Genomic DNA, 19,240 nt, shown 5'->3' on the forward strand with positions numbered 1-19,240 from the left:
CTGAAGACAAGTTGGTGAGCAGACAGCAAGATAGCTAGCATGTGGAGCAGAGCAGATAGCAGGGTGGCTGGCGGTGAAGTCTGCAGCAGAACCCCATGGAGAGGCGTGGCACTTGGCCATTGACCTGAGCAGTGGAGCATGTAAGATGCCCCCCATACCTCCCTCTACTTCCACCCAGGCTGGGAGGTAAACTCTGCAGATGAACTTCTGAACTCTGGGGGGGCTGCACTGACCAAGGACAGAAACTTTGGGGGAGGGGGTGACTATTGGGTTGCTGGACTTAAGACCCTGAGGGGAAAAGGACACTGCCAAACTTACTTGGGGGTGGGTCTTTTGCTCATGGTTAGTGTTATGAATTCTGTTTGTGGTGTTTCCCCAACATAATGCCGCATTGTTTCCCTCCTTTATTAAAAGGCTTTTGCTACACTCAGACTCTGTGCTTGAGAGAGGGGAAGTATTGCCTCTTAAAGGCGCCCAGGGGGAAGGTATGAAATTGTCCCAGGTCACTGGGTGGGGGCTCAAGCCAGTTTTGCATTCTGTTATTGAAACGGAACCCCTAGATAACCTGAACCCAGCCCTTGTTGCTGCCAACCCTGATGGGCAGAAGGGTTACACTTCTACATGCAGCTTTCAAGGGTTAGTTTCTGAAATATCACACAGAGCATTAATCAGCTCCCAATTTTGACATTGTCAAAAAACGAAACCCTGAAAGGTGTCCAGCTGCCTCTGTGTTGCTGGTAAACGGAGATACTGTGTGGAAAATACTGAAATAAAAATACTGCTTGGCTTTGTTGGATGATGTGGGGGGGAAGGGGTCCCCTAAAGTCCCCTCCAGATTCCACTTTAGATCCTTGTATAGTCTTTCTCTCCCCCACCCCTGAGGAGACACCCAAGAGGCTCTTAGAGTAAACAAACAAAAAAGAAAAGTCCTCTCCCCTCTTTCGTCACTTATGGTAGAGGGGAGTCTGTGGGAAACTGAAAAGAAGCAACTCAGGCAGTCTTCCTGGGTCGGCCCTTTGGGCTTACTTGACACAGGGTCCACTTCCAGCCCCTCTTCATGGGATATGCTACTCTGAGGCTGGGTCATGCAGCTTCAGGAGTGGTGTCTGTCTCCGTCTTGGTGAGCCTGTCTCAACTATCTGAGGCAGGGCAGCCTTCCCGCTGTTCACTTCCCCCTCCTGGGTCATGTTTTCCCTTTTTAAGCTCCCCCCACCAAGCAGAACAAGCCTTGCAGGCATAGGCACTGACTTTTCTTTTCCCGCACAAAGGCCATGCCCCCCACTCTGTCCCTTCCCCCGAGGGTCCACCTTTGCTCAGCCTCTGCCTGTCCGCACTCCACCTCCTCCTCCGAGGCCCCCCCCGCCCACCTGCCCGCCCGCCGCTGGCTCCTCTCCATCCTCTCCTGAGCACCTCCCGCCAGCTGCCGAACACCTGATTGGCAGCCAGCCCCAGGACTCTGCTGAACAACTATGGCTGGTGAGTGCTGAACACCCCCTGTTTTGTTTTTTACGTGTGTGCTTCAGCAATGGAGCACCCATGGAGTCGGTGTCTATGGTTGCAAGTGTGCATCACTGCTGTTGAACAGGCCCAGAGGAACACATTTAGCCCTGGTCTACCCTACAAGTTTAGGTCAAATTTAGCAACGTTAGATCGATTTAACCCTGTACCCATCCACACAACGAAGCCATTTTTGTCAACTTAATGGGCTCTTAAAATTGATTTCTGTACTCTTCCCCAACGAGGGGATTAGCACTGAAATCGACATCGCCGGGTTGAATTTGGGGTAGTGTGGATGCAATTCGATGGTATTGGCCTCCGGGAGCTATCCCAGAGTGCTCCATTGTGACTGCTCTGGACAGCACTCTCAACTCGGATGCACTGGCCAGGTAGACAGGAAAAGCCCCGCAAACTTTTGAATTTCATTTCCTGTTTGGCCACCATGGAAGCTGATCAGCACAGGTGACCGTGCAGATCTCATCAGCAGAGGTGACCATGGAGTCCCAGAATCGCAAAGGAGTTCCAGCATGGACTGAATGGGAGGTACTGGATCTGATCACTGTATGGGGAGATGAATCCGTGCTATCAGAACTCCGTTCCAAAAGATGAAATGCCAAAATATTTGAAAAAATCTCCAAGGGCATGAAGGACAGAGGCTATAACAGGGACCCGCAGCAGTGCCGCGTGAAACTTAAGGAGTTCAGGCAAGCCTACCAAAAAACCACAGAGGCAAACGCCCGCTCGGGGTCAGAGCCCCAGACATGCCACTTCTGTGATGAGCTGCATGCAATTCTAGGGGGTACCCCTACAACTACCCCACACCTGTACGTGAACCCCTGCAAGGGAGTGTCACGCAACAGGGATGAGGATTTTGGGGACGAGGAAGATAGTGCACACCAGGCAAATGGAGAAACCGTTCTCCCAGACAGCCAGGAACTGTTTATCAACCTGGAGCCAATACTCTCCCAACCCGGGCTCCCGGACCTTAAAAGGCGGAGAAGGCACCTCTGGTGCGTGTACCATTGTAAATATAATATACGGTTTAAAAGCAAGCATGTTTAATGATTAATTTGCCCTGAAGACTTGGGATGCATTCGCGGCCAGTACAGCTACTGGAAAAGTCTGTTAACATGTCTGGGGATGGAGCGGAAATCCTCCAGGGACATCTCAATGAAGCTGTCCTGGAGGTACTCCCAAAGCCTTTGCAAAAGGTTTCTGGGGAGGGCAGTCTTATTGCGTCCTCCATGGTAGGACACTTTACCACGCCAGGCCAGTAGCACGTAGTCTGCAATCATTGCATAGGAAAGCATGGCAGCATGTGGTCCCAGTGTTTGCTGGCATTCAAGCAACATCTGTTCTTTATCTCTCTATGTTATCCTCAGGAGAGTGATATCATTCATGGTCACCTGATTGAAATAGGGGAATTTTATTAAGGGGACATTTAGAGGTGGCCGTTCCTGCTGGGCTCTTTGCCTGGGGCCTAAAAGAAATCATCCCCGCTGTTAGCCATGTGGTGGGGGAAGGGGTGAAACGATCATCCCAGAGAATTGGGTGTGTGGGAGGGGCTTAGTTGGGTTTGTGCTGCATGTTGACCCAAAAACATCAGCCCCTCCTTTTAAATGGCCAATATGTCTCTCTCAGTTTTACTCTCCCATTTTTTCCTCCCACAGCTGCAAATGTTTCAATGTTGCCACTAGCATCTCCATCCCAGAGGCTAGCGCAGATAAGAAGGTGAAAAAAACGCACTTGCCATGAAATGTTCTCTGAGCTCATGAAGTCCTCCCAAACTGAAAGAGTCCAGCAGAATGCGTGGAGGCAGACAATGGCAGAGTCCAGGAAAGCACAAAATGAACGCGAGGACAGATGGCTGGAGCAACAGGAGAGGTGGCAGCAGCGTGATGAGAGGAGGCAGGATGCAATGCTGAGGCTACTGGAAGATCAAACTGAAATGCTCCAGCGAATGGTTGAGCTGCAGGAAAGACAGAGACCGCCACTGCAGCCTCTGTGTAATCAACCGCCCTCTTCCCCAGGTTCCATAGCCTCCTCACCCAGACGCCCAAGAACGCGGGGGTGGGGAGGGGAGGCTCGGCTCCAGGCACCCAACTACTCCACCCTAGAGGACTGCCCAAGCAACAGAAGGCTGGCATTCAATAAGTTTTGAAGTGCAGTGTGGCCTTGTCCTCCCCTCTTCCCTCACCCTACTCAGTGCTTCCCTCCTCCCGCACCCGTCCCAGGCTACCTTGGCAGTTATCCCCCTATTTGTGTGATGAATTAATAAAGAATGCATGAATTTGAAACAACAATGACTTTATTGCCTCTGCAAGTGGTGATTGAAGCGGGGAGGGGAGGGCGGTTGGCTTACAGGGAAGTACAGTGAATCAAGGTGGCTGGTTTTCATCAAGGAGAAACAAACAGAACTGTCACACCATAGCCTGGTCAGCCATGAAACTGGTTTTCAAAGCTTCTCTGATGCACACCGCACCCTGCTGTGCTCTTCTAATCGCCCTGGTGTCTGGCTGTGCGTAATCAACGGCCAGGCGATTTGCCTCAACTTCCCACTCCGCCATAAATGTCTTCCCCTTACTCTCACAGATATTGTGGAGCACACAGCAAGCAGTAATAACAATGGGAATATTGGTTTCGCTGAGGTCTAACCGACTCAGTAAACTGCGCCAGTGCACTTTTAAACATCCAAATGCACATTCTACCACCATTCTGCACTTGCTCAGCTTATAGTTGAACAGCTCCTGATTACTGTCCAGGGTGCCTGTGTACGGCTTCATGAGCCATGGAATTAAGGGGTAGGCTGGGTCCCCAAGGACAACTATTGGCATTTCAACATCCCTAATGGATATTTTCTTGTCTGGAAAGTAAGTCCCTGGCTGCAGCTGTTCAAACACACCAGAGTTCCTGAAGATGCGAGTGTCATGTACCTTTCCCGGCCATCCCACGTTGATGTTGGTGAAACATCTCTTGTGATCCACCAGAGCTTGCAGCACCATTGAAAAGTACCCCTTTCGGTTTACGTACTGGTTGCCTTGGTGCTCCGGTCCCAAGATAGGGATATGCGTTCCGTCTATCACCCTACCACAGTTAGGGAATCCCATTGCAGCAAAGCCATCCACTGTAACCTGCACATTTCTCAGAGTCACTACCCTTGATAGCAGCAGCTCAGTGATTGTGTTGGCTACTTGGATCACAGCAGCCCGCACAGTAGATTTGCCCATTCCAAATTGATTCCCGACTGACTGGTAGCTGTCTGGCGTTGCAAGCTTCCAGAGGGCTATCGCTACTCGCTTGTGAACTGTGAGGGCTGCTCTCATCTTGGTATTCTTGCACTTCAGGGCAGGGGAAAGCAAGTCACAAAGGTCCATGAAAGTGCTCTTACGCATGCGAAAGTTTCGCAGCCACTGGGAATCATCCCAGACCTGCAACACTATGTGGTCCCACCAGTCTGCGCTTGTTTCCTGGGCCCAGAATCGGCGTTCCATGGCATGAGCCTGCCTCATTGCCACAGGGATGGCCAAATTGCCGGGGCCCATGCTTTGAGAGAAGTCTGTTTCCATGTCCTCATCACTCCTGTCGCCGCGCTGCCATCGCCTCCTCGCCTGCTTTTGCAGGTTCTGGTTCTGCATATACTGCAGGATAATGCGTGAGGTGTTTACAATGCTCATAACTGCCGTGGTGATCTGAGCAGGCTCCATGCTTGCCGTGGTATGACGTCTGCAGGAGAGCAGAGTTGCAGGGGAAGCGGTGGTTGGATGACCAGTTTTGCAGACCTACTGCACCGTCTGCTGCCAGGACACAACAGCTGAGCGGGCTGCAAGCTTGCCGTGGTATGGCGAGACAAGAGCAGCTCAGCAGAGTTACAGCAGAAGTGGTGGATGATGACAGTCATATAGAGGGCCTGCGAGGTGGATTCATAGCACTCGATAACGACGGTTTGCAGCCCTACTGTGCCGTCTGCTGAAAGCAGTATGGCGCCCGCACCGAAAAAAGGCGTGAAACAATTGTCTGCCGTTGCTTTCATGGAGGGAAGGGTGACTGATGACATGTACCCAAAACCACCCACGACAGTGTTTTTGCCCCATCAGGCATTGGGACCTCAACCCAGAATTCCAATGGGCAGTGGAGACTGCGGGAACTGTGGGATAGCTACCCACAAGGACAGAACTCAGCTCTCCTGAATAAGGGCAGGTCTACACTATGGCAGGGATCGATCCACCGGCGGTCGATTTAGCGTGTCTAGTAAAGACCTACCAAATCGACTGCAGATCGCTCTCCAGTTAGCCCCTGTACTCTACCCCAGACAAGAAGAGTAAGGTAAGTCAATGGGAGATTTTCTCCCATTGACCCCCCGTGGTGTAGACCCGGCGGTAACTCGACCTAAGGTACATCGACTCCAGCTATGTTATTCATGGAGCTATAGGGTGACCAGATAGCAAGTGTGAAAAATTGGGACAGGGGGTGGGAAATCAGGACATCTGGTCACCCTATAGCTGGAGTTGCATAGTGTAGTGTAGGTTGACTTACTGCGGGAGTGTAGACATAGTGTCAGTTCCATGCTCTAAACCCAAAAGAACATCCTTTTTCTTCTTGCAGCCCTCTGCCTTATTCAGTCCCCAGCCTGTGTCCTGAGTAATGCAATCCTGTGATCATGTAATTAAAAACTGTATCTAATGCATACACACAAGGGGACTGAACTAAAGTTGCACAGGGGAACCTCAATACTGGTATTGTGGAATTTGAGTCCTTTATCTGATCATCTTAATGTTCTTTAACATAGCTTTTTGTATACAATTTCCTATTTTTTTTAAAATAAAAAATACCCTGATAATATATAAATTCCATTATGTGAAACCATATTGACCCCCTTGCTGCAAAGGTAGTAAGCAGAGTTTGAGTGTAAGACCTTTCGAGCCACACCACAGACCTCTACCACTTGAGCTAAAGGAGTAACTAGGATCAAGCTATCGTCTTCTGTGGACCAGCCACTAGAGGGGCACACAGGAGACACTTTGGCCAAAAAATAAACAAACAAACAAACGCCCAAGTGTTCAGACCTGTACCCTGTTTTTAAATCATGAACACCCAACAGCAAGGACTTACTATATGAGGGACCTATAACCTTGCCCTGAACACTCAGATCTCCATGCAGGCACTATTTTCCAGATTGCTTCAAGCTCACAGTACATCTTTTCCTAAGGAAGTGGAACTGCAGATGCAATTTAATGGAGAATTGCATCTTCATAGTGTGGTACGAGGGGGCACTCATCCCACACTAGCCCTGCAGGGGTTATTATAGGCAAGAGAGGTCAGTTAGCCATAAACTGCACCTGGAGGGGAGCCAGGATGCAGTGAAGCTTAATTGGGGTGCAGGCTCTGGGAGAGAGTTTGGGTACAGGAGGGGGCTCCAGGATGGGTTAGGGGGTTGGGGTGCAGAAGGGGGCTCGGGGTACAGGCTCCGGCCAGGAGGCACTTACCTGGGGCGGATCCCAGTCAGCGGTGGAGCGGGGCTAAGGCAGGCTCCCTGCCTGCCCTGGCCCTACGCTGCTCCCAGAAGCAGCCTGCAGCACCTGGGGGGAAGGGACAGGGCACCATGCGCTGCCTGTGCACCATCCCAACAGATCCCATTGGCCACAATTCCCAGCCAATGGGAACTGCGAAGTCGGCACTCAGGGCGGGGGCAGTGCACGGAGACCCCCTGCCCTCCCCCCAAGGGCCTCGGAGACATGCTGGCCACTTCCAGGAGTGGCATGGGGCCAGGGCAGGCAGGGAGCCTACCTTAGCCCAGCTGTGCTGCTGGACTTGTAGCGACCTAAAATCTCCTGGTTTGGCGTCAGTAGCCTCCGGGAGATAGGACCTAATTCCAGGAGACTCCCGGTGAAACCAGGAGGGTTGACAACCCTATAATTGAAAGGACACTCTGATAATACCCTTGAAGGGGGAGAACTTCAGTGTGACTTGGCTGGAGGACTAAGCCACAAAGAAGAAAGTGCTGCAGCTCCAGCAACGCGAGAGAGGCCACAGAGTGAGTGAGTGAGTGAGAGACAATGGGCTGAGCAATTGCAGGAAGGGGTGTCAATGTGGTGAACTTATCCCCAGATGGGCCACTAGGCGGCACCAGAGCAGTAAGAGGGCATGCCATCCCCTATCCCATATGCTTATAGAGAAATAACCATGCAGTGATTAAGCAAATGGTTGTAACCTGATGAATAATGGCTGTCAGCCAATCAGTCAGAGTACAGGGATTTGGATACTTGATAGTTCTTTAGGAACTGTATGACCATTATGCAGATCAGACACTCACAACCAGAGATCAGGGAAATGCACAGGTAATACAAAAAGTACTCTTTTTATGTATCAAGCTGAACAGCACCACTGCATTCTGATAGATGATTCCATTTCAATATAGTACATTATTTAGTTACATATTTTCCCTCATTGTTACACAGCTCACTACATTTTAAGCAATTAACTTTATTATCCAAATATATTCTATATGTAGCCAAATATTTTAGCTTGTTAAAGAAACAAAACCATGTACAGTTTTAACCCTCAGAGAGCTGGTCCTATACCTGTGGTGGATGAAGAGATGTTTTCAGTCTTCAGATTTGTAAATCTTGTACCTTTAAATGTGACTTAAATTCATTTTTTAAAGAGCATCCTGGCAGGGAATGGAAAGGGAAGAAGTATGATACAATGAGTAGAGCATAGGACTTAGTGGGAACTAACATGTTCTCTGGCTCTGCTACTGACTTCCCATATGATCGTGGGCCAGTCACTTAACCTTTCTGTTTGTTTTCACATCTGTAAAATACTGGAGAGGATACTTATCTACTGCACTAGGACTAGTGCTTGTCCCATGCAAACCTAAATGATATATTCTTTAAGAGCCTAATCTCAAAGGCCAGTGATTTCAAAGAAAAGACTGAAATTAGCCCTAACTACTTATTCAACATGTTCAAAATCTTGACATAAATGTGTACAATGAGTTAGTCTTAACTAATGACCAAGGCAGTATAAAAAAATTCAAAGTAGTACTTTGAATGCAGTGGAGGGATTCAAAGTGCATTAAACTTTATTTTATTTATAAAGAAAAAGCTAACGGCTCCTGCAACAATAATAACAATTTTATGCTTTTAGTTTAACCAACTATGACGTAAATGGAGAACACAAAGTAGGCTAGACTAAAATATTAACATGAGTTATTGTAAGAATTGGAAAAGAGAATGGGCAGCAATAATGACAGTTAGAACTCATCTCTGTTTGCTTATTCGAGACTAATGACTAGCAGTGTTTGTATTTGCTATATATGGAGAGCAACCCTAAAATAAAGTTCTCTGGGAAATTCTAAAACAGTTACAAATTATAGGTCACTATATCCAAATGAAGAAACCCCGTGTGTCCACACTACCAGCTACTGCTGTTGCTTACAAGCAACCATCTAGCCCTTAAATTTTTGTGTGTGACATACTAAGTAATGCCATAGCTGAGAACCTACAATTCCATGCTGATCTTAATTTTGATTACTGTCTAGCAATTGCTATAGCCAGCCTATTAATTTTTCCTGTATAAATGCACCTCTCTCTGTGTTCCCTGTAAGCTGCGCGGTTGGGTGGCTGCCCAAGACAGATACAAGTGTCGTGAAGCTGATGAGCAGAGTACTTATGTCCGGCAGTGTGTGTTCAGGTGCCCTCCCCCACTGCTTTGCAGCCACGTTGCTCCTGCAGCTGCTCCCAGGACCCTCCTGCTGGCTGTGCAGAGCATGGGGTGGGTGCTGATGTCAGGGTTTCACCTCCCCCTGCTCCTGTACCCCATTTCCACAGAGCAGGCAGAGGGGACAGCCTGGCTCAGAACTCGGAGCTGCTTTGGTCTGACATCTGTGAGTGAATGCCTTTCTTAAAGAGACAGCGCACTGTCTCTGAGACTTCCCCAGCACCCAGCTCACGCAGTCTCTGGGTATGCCTACACAACAAAATTAGGTCGATTTTATAGAAGTCGATTTTTAGAAATTGATTTTATACAGTCAATTGTGTATGTCCCCACTAAGTGCATTAAGTCGGCGGAGTGAGTCCTCACTACCGTGGCTAGCATCGACTCACGGAGCGGTGCACTATGGGAAGCTATCTCACAGTTCCTGCAGTTTCCACTGCCCATTGGAATTCTGGGTTAAGTTCCCAATGTCTGATGGGGCAAAAACATTGTTGCGGGTGGTTTTGGGTATATGTCGTCAGTCTCCCCTCCCTTCCTCCTTCCCTCCCTCCATGAAAGCAACTGCAGACAATTGTTTCATGCCTTTTTTCCTGAGTTACCCATGCAGACCCCAGAGCACGGCAAGCATGGAGCCCACTCAGCTCACTGCTGCTGTTACGAACATTGTAAACACTTTGCGCATTATACTGCAGTGTGTGCAGAACCTGGCTAAGAGACGGCAGCATGAGGATGATTGTGAGGAGGACATGGACACAGATGTTCCTGAAAGCACGGGATCTGGCAATCGGGACATCATGGCGACAGTGGGGCGGGTTGATACAGTGGAACACCGATTCTGGGCCTGGCAAACAAGCACAGACTGGTGGGACTGCACAGTGCTGCAGGTATGGGATGATTCCCAGTGGCTGCAAAACTTTTGCATGCATAAGGCCACTTTCCTGGAACTCTGTGAGTTGCTTTCCCCCTCCCTGAAGCGCAGGAATACCAAGATGAGAGCTGCCCTGACAGTTGAGAAACGAGTGACGATAACCCTGTGGAAGCTTGCATCGCCTGACTGCTACTGGTCAGTCAGGAATCAATTTGGAGTGGGCAAATCTACTGGAGGGACTGCTGTGATTCAAGTAGCCAATGCAATCACTGACGTTCTGCTATCAAGGGTAATGACTATGGGAAATGTGCAGGTCATAGTGGATGGCAGTTTTTTCGCCTTCTAATCTGCGATAACCTCAGGGACGGAGATCATAGGGGGACCATAGAAACATTTGCACCTATAGGGGGATAAAAAGGTAGAGTAAAATTTAAGATGATACATTTCTGAGAACAAAAGGGAGACTCTTTCACAGTGAATCAAGCAATTCACAGCAGACAGCACATGTGCTTTAGGTACAAGGTCACATTTTGCCTTTTCTATTGAGCGCCTGCCAGTATGGTGACACATCACATACAGCTGGGCAACAGAATTCGGTTTCCAGGCAGCCATGTTAAACCAAAGGGTATGCGGGTTTGGTTTCTAACGCCTTCATAACGTGTGGGAATGTTTTCAAACGGCAGCGTCTTCCTTTCCCATAGTAAGCAATGCTGGTTGGGTTTGCCATTTAAAAGCAAGGACTGCAGTTTTCGGGTGGATGTGCAGCACACACCTCCCTCCAACCCTCCACATGGCTATTTGGGATGATCCCTTCACCCCTCCCCCGCCGCATGGCTATGGGATGATCCCTTTTAGCCAAGCGCAAACCACCCAGCATAAACAGGGTCCTCTTACTGTTCCCTTACAAAAATTCCCCTATTTCAACCAGGTGACCATGAATGATATCACTCTCCTGAGGCAAACACAGAAAGATAAAGACCGAATGTTGCTTGAATGCCACCAAAACCCAGGACCATTCGCTGCCATGCTTTGTGCTGCAGTGATTCCAGATTACTTGCTACTGGCTTGGAGTGGTAAAGTGTCCTACAGTGGAGGACGAAATAAGGCAGCCCTCCCCAGAAACCTTCTGCAAAGGCTTTCGGAGTACCTCCAAGACAGCTTCATGGAGATGTCCCTGGAGGATTCCCGCTCCATCCCCAGACACATTAACAGACTTTTCCAGTAGCTGTACTGACTGCGAATGCATCCCAAGTCTTCAGGGCAAATCAAACATTAAACACTATTGCTTTTAAATCCTGTACTGTTGTTACAAATGTGTACTCACCAGAGGTGCTTTCTCTGGCTTCAGGTTCGGGGATCCTGCCTTGGGAAGGTATTGGCTCCAGGGTGATGAAAATGTCCTGACTGCCAGGGAGAATGGATTCACAGCTTGCCTGCTGTACATTCTCCTCCTCCTCCTCCTCCTCTTCCTCATCCACAAAATCCTCCTCCCTGTGGCGTGAGACTCCCCCCTTGCAGGTGTCCACGAACAGTGGTGTGGTAGTGTACCATGCAGCTGATCATAGAAGCGGCATGTATGGGGCTCTGACCCAGAGCGAACGTTTGCCTCCTTTGTCTTTTGGTAGGCTTTCCTGAGCTCCTTGACTTTCATGCGGCACTGCTGTGTGTCCCTGCTGTAGCCTCTGTCCACCATGCCCTGTGCGATTTTGGCATATATATTAGCATTTCTTCTTTTTGATTGGAGTTTGGCCTGCACAGATTCTTCTCCCCATACAACAATCAGATCCAGTGTCTCCCTTTCGCTCCATGCTGGAGCTCGTTTGCGATTCTGGGGGGTGTGCACGGTCACCTGTGCTGCTGAGCTCGCCACGCTGACCAAACAGGAAATGAAATTCAAACTTTACCGGAGCTTTTACTGTGTACCTGGCTAGTGCATCTGAGTTCAAAGTCTATTATTTTGACTTTGAACTCAGAGCGGTCACATTGGCGCACTCTGGGATAGCTCCCGGAGGCCAATAATGTTGATTTGCGTCCGCACTACCCCAAATTCGACCCAGCAAGGTTGATTTTAGCGCTATTCCCCTCGCCGGGGAGGAGTACAGCAGTAGATTTTAAGAGTCCTTTAGGTCAATGGAACAGGGTTGCTTGTGTAGACGCATTGCTTATAAAATTGACCTAACGTGGCTAAATTCGACCTAACCCTGTAGTGTAGACCAGGGCTCTGTCCCTCTCTCTCTCCCCCCACAGAGCAGGGGCAGGGGAGACAGGGCTCAGGACAGAGCAGGAGAGCTTTCAGTGAGTGCCTTAAGGAGGCAGCGCACGGCGTCTCTCAGAAACTTCCCCAGCAGCCAGCAAACACTCTCTCTCCCTCTCTCTCACACACCACACACACACAGAGTCTCTGTGACACACACACACTGTGTCACACACACACACAGAGTCTCTGTGACACACACACACAGACACTCTGTCTCTTTCACACTCAACTCCCAGCACATACTTGTATTATTGTTGTTACTTCTTGGGACTTCCTACAATGCACATATATTCTTTGTAATTTTATTCTTTCAAAGTGTTATTTTAGTGTTTTGACTGGTCTATGCATTTCATAATTTTTATTTCTCTTACCCTTCAATTTAATTCTTTGATTAGTGGGTACTAAAATGCCTAACCTGTCCTGGCTGGAGTAATTATGCCTATGGTAACTTTTAAAAAATATATATTATATCTAGGTTTTGTGTTTGTACTGGTGACATACATCCACATATACCTCAGTACGTATACAATTTATTCTGCACATGGATGGAAAAAATTAGAGGGAACATGAACCTCTCTCTCTCATCTACAGACTGCTACCATGTATAGGTGCCCACTTCAGTTACACAAATATTATCTACTGGTTATGTTACTCGTGACTACTGTAAATTGACTTGTAACTCTTTTTCATTTAGTTTATTCTCTCAAGAAATCCACTGTCTTTATTTTGAAACAGGAAAGTGATAGATTGATGAGGAATAGCTGATTTCACCTCAGCCTACTCTATGGATTATCCTAGACACAGAATGTCAGATTGAGGGAAGGTAACAAAACCCACAGATATTACCTTTTTCTGATCACTCCCTGCAAACTGCTTTATAATTCAAATAGCTGAACAGAAATTGAGCAGCTTTAATGCCTACTCATGCAGAAAAGGAAATTTATTTTTAGAAGTGTATCCATGCAGACTCCCACAGGCAGCTTTGTGAAAACCAACCAGAGGTTAAATGAAGTGGCTATTATTATCTTAAACCAAAATAGTTTGAAAGAGAATATTTGCTATAATGTTTTCAACAATGGAAATATTTTCAATGGACTGTGGAGACTACAACCTATATCCCTCCAAACATACCAAAATAATAGGGGAACTGTAAAGGAAAACCTCTAAATAAATACAGTTTGAGGGTCGGTTTGAATTATAGTTCCTATCTCTGTTCTATAAAAGCTAAAGATCAGAAAGGAAGTTTAGAATATGGCAGGATAAAGAGATCAAGAGGGTGGTAAAGTCACTGAGGCTTAACATTTTTATCATGGAAGAGAGATAAAACATGCCTACTGATTTTGACCATGTACTGGGTCAGAGAGAACTTCCTAAATAATAGCAAGATTAACAAAGCAGACATTTTAAGTAAGGGAGGAGGAATAAATCAACAAAACCAGACATGATTTATCACAGATTATTAAAGTTAACCAGGGGCAGATATTTGTTCTACTTGTAAATATGTAGGGGTACTTCCTTGCTGTGTAATATGGGATGTGTGGGTGTATGTAGGAAAGGAATGAGTGGGCGATTTGAGAGTGAATTTGACTGGATGCAAACAAATGTCCTACCACTAGTCAAGAACTGGGATTACACTAAATCACAAAAATGTGTACATATTCATCTAGATAAACAAATATATTAGCTGCCCCAAATCTTCATTAATACAGCGTTAATATTGTCCAGTGATTCCTTGTGCCCTTCCAGAACGTCAAGGTCAGCTATGCTCAAACCTCTTGAAAACCAGGAAATAGAGTTAAGGTACATGCCACCTCCACATCAGAACCTTACCTCTGCTCCCTTGGGGCTGGCACTAGCCAATGGGAATGATTCAGTAAGGGTGGTACCATAATAACTAAACACAAGGAAGGGCTATGAGAAGGTGCCATTGTTGTGTTCCACAGATTTGAATTTCAGCATTTATCTGCATGCACTCCAGCTGTTGTTCACTGTGTTCGGTGTAGCAGAATTGAATGGTGGAGGGATTATTTGGAGCAGGTTGAAAGAGTTGTCACTGTGATGGGAGAAGAGGTGCATGTGCACTTTGAGGGATCAAATATTACTCATTTCAGCACTGTGTTCTGTAGATATGTCAGTATTGGTGTTCAGGGAGTTTCTTGCCGTAGGGATCTTCAGCATTCTGGTGGCAGACATGACAGTGGTCTCCAAGGCTTAGTGAGGGGTGCGACAGCGACACTGGCAGACCAGATGTCAGCTCAGGCTGAGGCCCCGAGGCCTCAACTGAACACTGACAAATGCATAGCTGGAAACCAGTCTGTGTTAGTCTTGGTAAAATAGTTATTAGATTTATAAAAATGCGTTTAGTGTTTAGATTTTATGAAAGGCTTGTAAATTGCTGCATGCATTAATCTCATGTATAATATCTGTATGCCATGTTATAAGGTAATATTTAAGTGTTTGCTCTGAAATTCTAAACCACACAGTCAGGAGAGAAGTATAACTAGGTGTGAAATACTAGCTTACTACAAGAATTATCTCCTGCTGAGCAAAAGAAGCCACATAGACACCAGGCAAACAGTGTGGAACATCAGAGGGCAAAAAACTTTGCTGATTACTCCCCCAACACCCATAAAGATGAGACTTGTAGGAGAACTGGTTCCATCAGTGTAAAATCTGGGGGAAAGGAATAAAAACTGCTGACAGGAAGAAATTGGATCTCTTTGCTGCCTGAACTTTGGGAGGGCAAGATTTCTAAGCATAAGCAAGGGATTCCCCAGCTGCTTAGCATAGGTTAGCCTTAAAGGACATATAGAGCTTGCATATTACAGCAGCTTCTATCACCTCGGAACCTAAGACTGTAACTCTCTCTCACTCTTTGTGTGTGTGTGTGTGTGTGTGTGTTATGTGTGTTTACCTGCTTTAACCTTGTAAATAACTCTCATTTATTTTCTTAGTTAATAAAACTTTAGATATTTAATTATAGGATTGGCTACAAGCATTGTCTTTGGTGTGTGATCTAAGGTGCAGTTGACCAGTCGTTTTGGGACTGGGAATAACCTGAATATTGTGATTCTTGGTGTAAGGGACCATCTATCACAAAAGCAAGCTTACCTGGGTGGAAAGATAGATCAGAGTACCCCAAGGGACTGTCTGTGACTCCCTGGTTAGGCTGTTATAGTGCCTGAGGAGTTTACACTTGGTACCTGATGAAATCCAAGTATAGAGTTCACAACCAATTTGTGGTTTGTGCTCCGCTTAACAGTTTGCCCTGAGTCTAGTACTCACCCTCCAGAGCCACTCCAGACAACTTGACTAGGGGTAAGTGAAAACAACATTTCTGAAGGAATTCTCAGGGCAAGGGTGAAGGGGTAGTAACATTGACCAAGCCTGGGGTAGTTTGTGTGGAGCAGCCTCAGTGTTTGTGTAAGCCAGGTGTAGGTAGATCCTGTTTGCTACACCTGACTTAAACCCAAGTTTTGCCTAAGGAAAGAGAGGATATTAGGCTGTGTCTACAGTCCCTGAGGTTCTGTAGAATCTATAAGGTGTGTGTGTATGTTAGAGTGCTGGTATGTATCTTATTGGTGGGTTGGGGCATTGCTCAAAAAGGACAGAGTTAAGGTTGCATTATGGGGATGGTATACACCTAAACTCCCTATTTTGTTTGCTTTACAATAATTCTTTGATTCCTAAGTTTTGGATATTTTAATATAGCTGAACTTTAGTTCTGGAAGGGCACAAGGCACTGCTGAACCACCGTAACTCTGTGTTAATGAACTTTTGGGGCAGTCAATGTCCTTGGGTTTTTTTTAAATAATTTTTCAGCCCCCACACATTCTACAACCCAGGTCTCCCCTTCTACTGCCTCTGGCTCATTGGCAATAATTACCCCAGTCACAGAAGGCACTGGATGCACATTTATCTCTTCATTGCCTTTGCATCATCTACTTGTCTCCCATCTCTTTGCCTGTCCAGCACAGCCTATGCTCCTCTGCATCGATAATACCTCCCTACATTGTCATCAACAAATTTCATTAGCACACTCCTACCTTTTGTGTCAAGGTCATTCATGAAGATATTAAATAATATCAGTTCCAAGACTGATCCTTGAGGAACTACACTATTTACCTACCTCCATCCTGGTAGTTGTCCTTTCAGCACAATCCACTATAACCTCCCCTTTAGCTAGTCCTTACCCACCTTACAGTTCTTGTACTAACCCCCATATTCTCCATTTTAGCTAGTAAGTTCACATGTGTACTGTATCAAATGCCTTACAGAAGGGCTGATAAACTAGCTCTCCCACATTTCCCTTGCCTAGATAGTCAGTTGTCTTATCAAAGAAAGATATCAGGTTAGTCTGGCAGAGAACAATTAATGTGCACAACACAGATTCTTTAAAAGCTGCCAAAGGAAGGGCTCAGACTCTGGATATTGAACCATTTTACTGAGTTCCTCTCTTGACTCTGCTAAACTGGCTTTTCTTTGTGAATTATTTTTAATACCAATTTAGATAACCCCAAAACCCAAACACCTTCTCCCCAAACAAAGGCAAGTTTCCTCACAGCAGTCCAGACTCATTCAAAAAGATATGGCAAAGATGTTGCCTAATGCTATTTTAATGATACCATAAGCATTAATGGAAATTGGCTTTTCCTTCCAATGGTCACAATAAGTACAATAGACTTGTTGGAAAAATAATTGAGAATATATTTGCCTTGTGTTGAAGAAGATGTCTGATCTTTTTTCCTAATATATTGAAGACATTATTCTTAAAGCTGCATGCTGCTGTTGTCAGTGTAACATGGGCCAAAGTCTTCCATCCTTCCAGAAGAACTTCCAGCGTTTGGCTCTATACAGTTTGAAGTTTCCTGGCCTGCTTTAATTTACCCACCTAGTTTTTCTGGAAGTTTCAAAATTGATGGAGAAAATACATATCCTGTTCTTGTTTTCCCTCATCGACTTTATTCTATTGTTGTTCCATGCCCACAGATCCTAATGAAGTTAATGAGTAGTGTAAAAATAGTGGGAATCAGTGACTCAGCAATATTTTTAGATTTTTTTTCACAACTATGTGGACGTACCCCTTCCCATCGCCTCCAGGAAAGAAATACCATTATTACGTGATGCAATGAGATGCAATATTTAGCACTTTGCAGATTATAATATGGAAAATCCTCAAACTGTAAATGAAATGAGAATAAGGTCAGAAGAGTATAATGTTCAGTTTTGGCCATCCTTTTAATGACAACAGAATGCTCAAAGAAGTACTGTAGAGAAGTGTAATTAAGGAAGTGTTAGGAGTATGGGGAAGAATATTCTACTTTGTCTTAACTGACATCTTAAAAGAAAGGTTCTCATTTTACTATTCCAAATTACAAACACATTTAATGTCAGATCTGAGGTTTCATCAGATCAGGCAGTGGAGTTAAATGAAAGTCAAGGCAAAGAAAATAAATAAGGAGGATGTTACTTTTACTCAGAAAGCAATGAAACTTTGGAATTGCCCGCCTGATAAAGTTAAAGGAGTGAAGCCACTAAAGGAGCAACTAGGTCTTGTTCTTGGAGAATATGCTTTAACAAGGATTAACTTCATTGAGCTGAATGGCCTATTCCTCTTCTGAATCGTTCACTTTAGAGGAAAGCAAATATTATTTATTTTTCTAGCAATTTGCTAATGCCAGTAGAGACTAGCAAAGCTCTAATTTTCATATGCCATAAAACCATGCTGTGAGTTTTAATAAAGTCATTATAAATGATTACTCAGTGCTCCCAAACTTATCATTTAATTGGTTTTCATTCATACTGATAATTGTGGCTGTTTAATAGGAGCAGTTCTCTCTTTAAAATGTAATACAACTTGTCCACAAAACTATAATATTTTTGTTTCAACCATTTTTCATGTAATACCAGTTATAGAATTTAAGGAGAGAGAAATTACGATTTTTATATTTTTTTCATGATGTCCATACTCTATTTCCCATTTTAATAGATAGTTTTCTTTAAATAAGAACTTTTAACTTCTTACCTCCAGCTTAACACATTACTACATCATTTTCCCTCTTTAATAATTTCTTGGTATAATTTCTCTGATATTATGAAAGCCACTGAAAATAGAGAAACTAAGCACCTCCCACAAAAACTGTGAATAAACAACTACCCACAGCTTTGTGGAACAATATGTCTAAGCATTGCATTGTTATCCAGCATCCATTTAAAATGGAATAAGGAGTATGCTTTGGGTTTTGGAACAACCTTAGTTGCTACTTTTTGCATTGGCAAGTAAAAGGCAAAACCTGAGAGTTTAGTGTTCTGGAGATTGGATTCATAGCCTATAGAATGTAGTGAAAGCCCTGAAATCTTCCTGTTATAAAGAAAGATACTGAACTTCCAAGAAGAGGTAGTTTCAAGAACGTGTTTCAAGGAAGAACATAGGATCAGAAATTAGCAGAAACTAGAGGGTGAAGAAGGATTTGACAGATATTGCAACCACATGCAATATCTTTGAGGTCAATTGTATTAACTTTATTAACGTTATATGTACATATTATATGTATTGTTGTGGGCTAGGGATTGTATTCTACTCCATGGGGGAGGGTTACTGCAGCTTCTCTAGGAACTAAAAATCTTGTTCAAATTTTTACCGCCTGGCCATTGTTGTGCAGCATGCTATATACCCACCCTCCACTACAGAACAGACTGCATTTCTGAGCAGTTATATATTGTTATTTATTTATTTATTTTATCCTAATTGTATTCTCATAATCCCTAAGAGCCCCAGTAATAGTCCATGACCCCATTGTGCTGAGTGCTGTACAAACACTGAACAAAAAGACGGTCTCTGCCCCAAAGAGCTTCTAATCTAGTTTATAAAACACTGGGATCCTTTGGAACATAAGAAGATA

At 45.4% G+C, this 19,240-nt stretch overlaps 1 long non-coding RNA gene across 1 annotated transcript; it reads left to right on the forward strand.

The window, feature by feature from the left end:
- The first annotated feature begins 1,393 nt into the window (after positions 1-1,393).
- LOC141981572 (uncharacterized) lies at positions 1,394-3,310 on the forward strand. The gene is made up of 3 exons (XR_012637835.1): positions 1,394-1,476; positions 1,947-2,040; positions 3,168-3,310. It is a non-coding gene; the product is annotated as an uncharacterized LOC141981572 (long non-coding RNA).
- The last annotated feature ends 15,930 nt before the right edge of the window (positions 3,311-19,240 follow it).

This window comes from Natator depressus, chromosome 2 (genome assembly GCF_965152275.1).
Source record: "Natator depressus isolate rNatDep1 chromosome 2, rNatDep2.hap1, whole genome shotgun sequence".
NCBI classification, from domain to species: Eukaryota; Metazoa; Chordata; order Testudines; family Cheloniidae; genus Natator; species Natator depressus.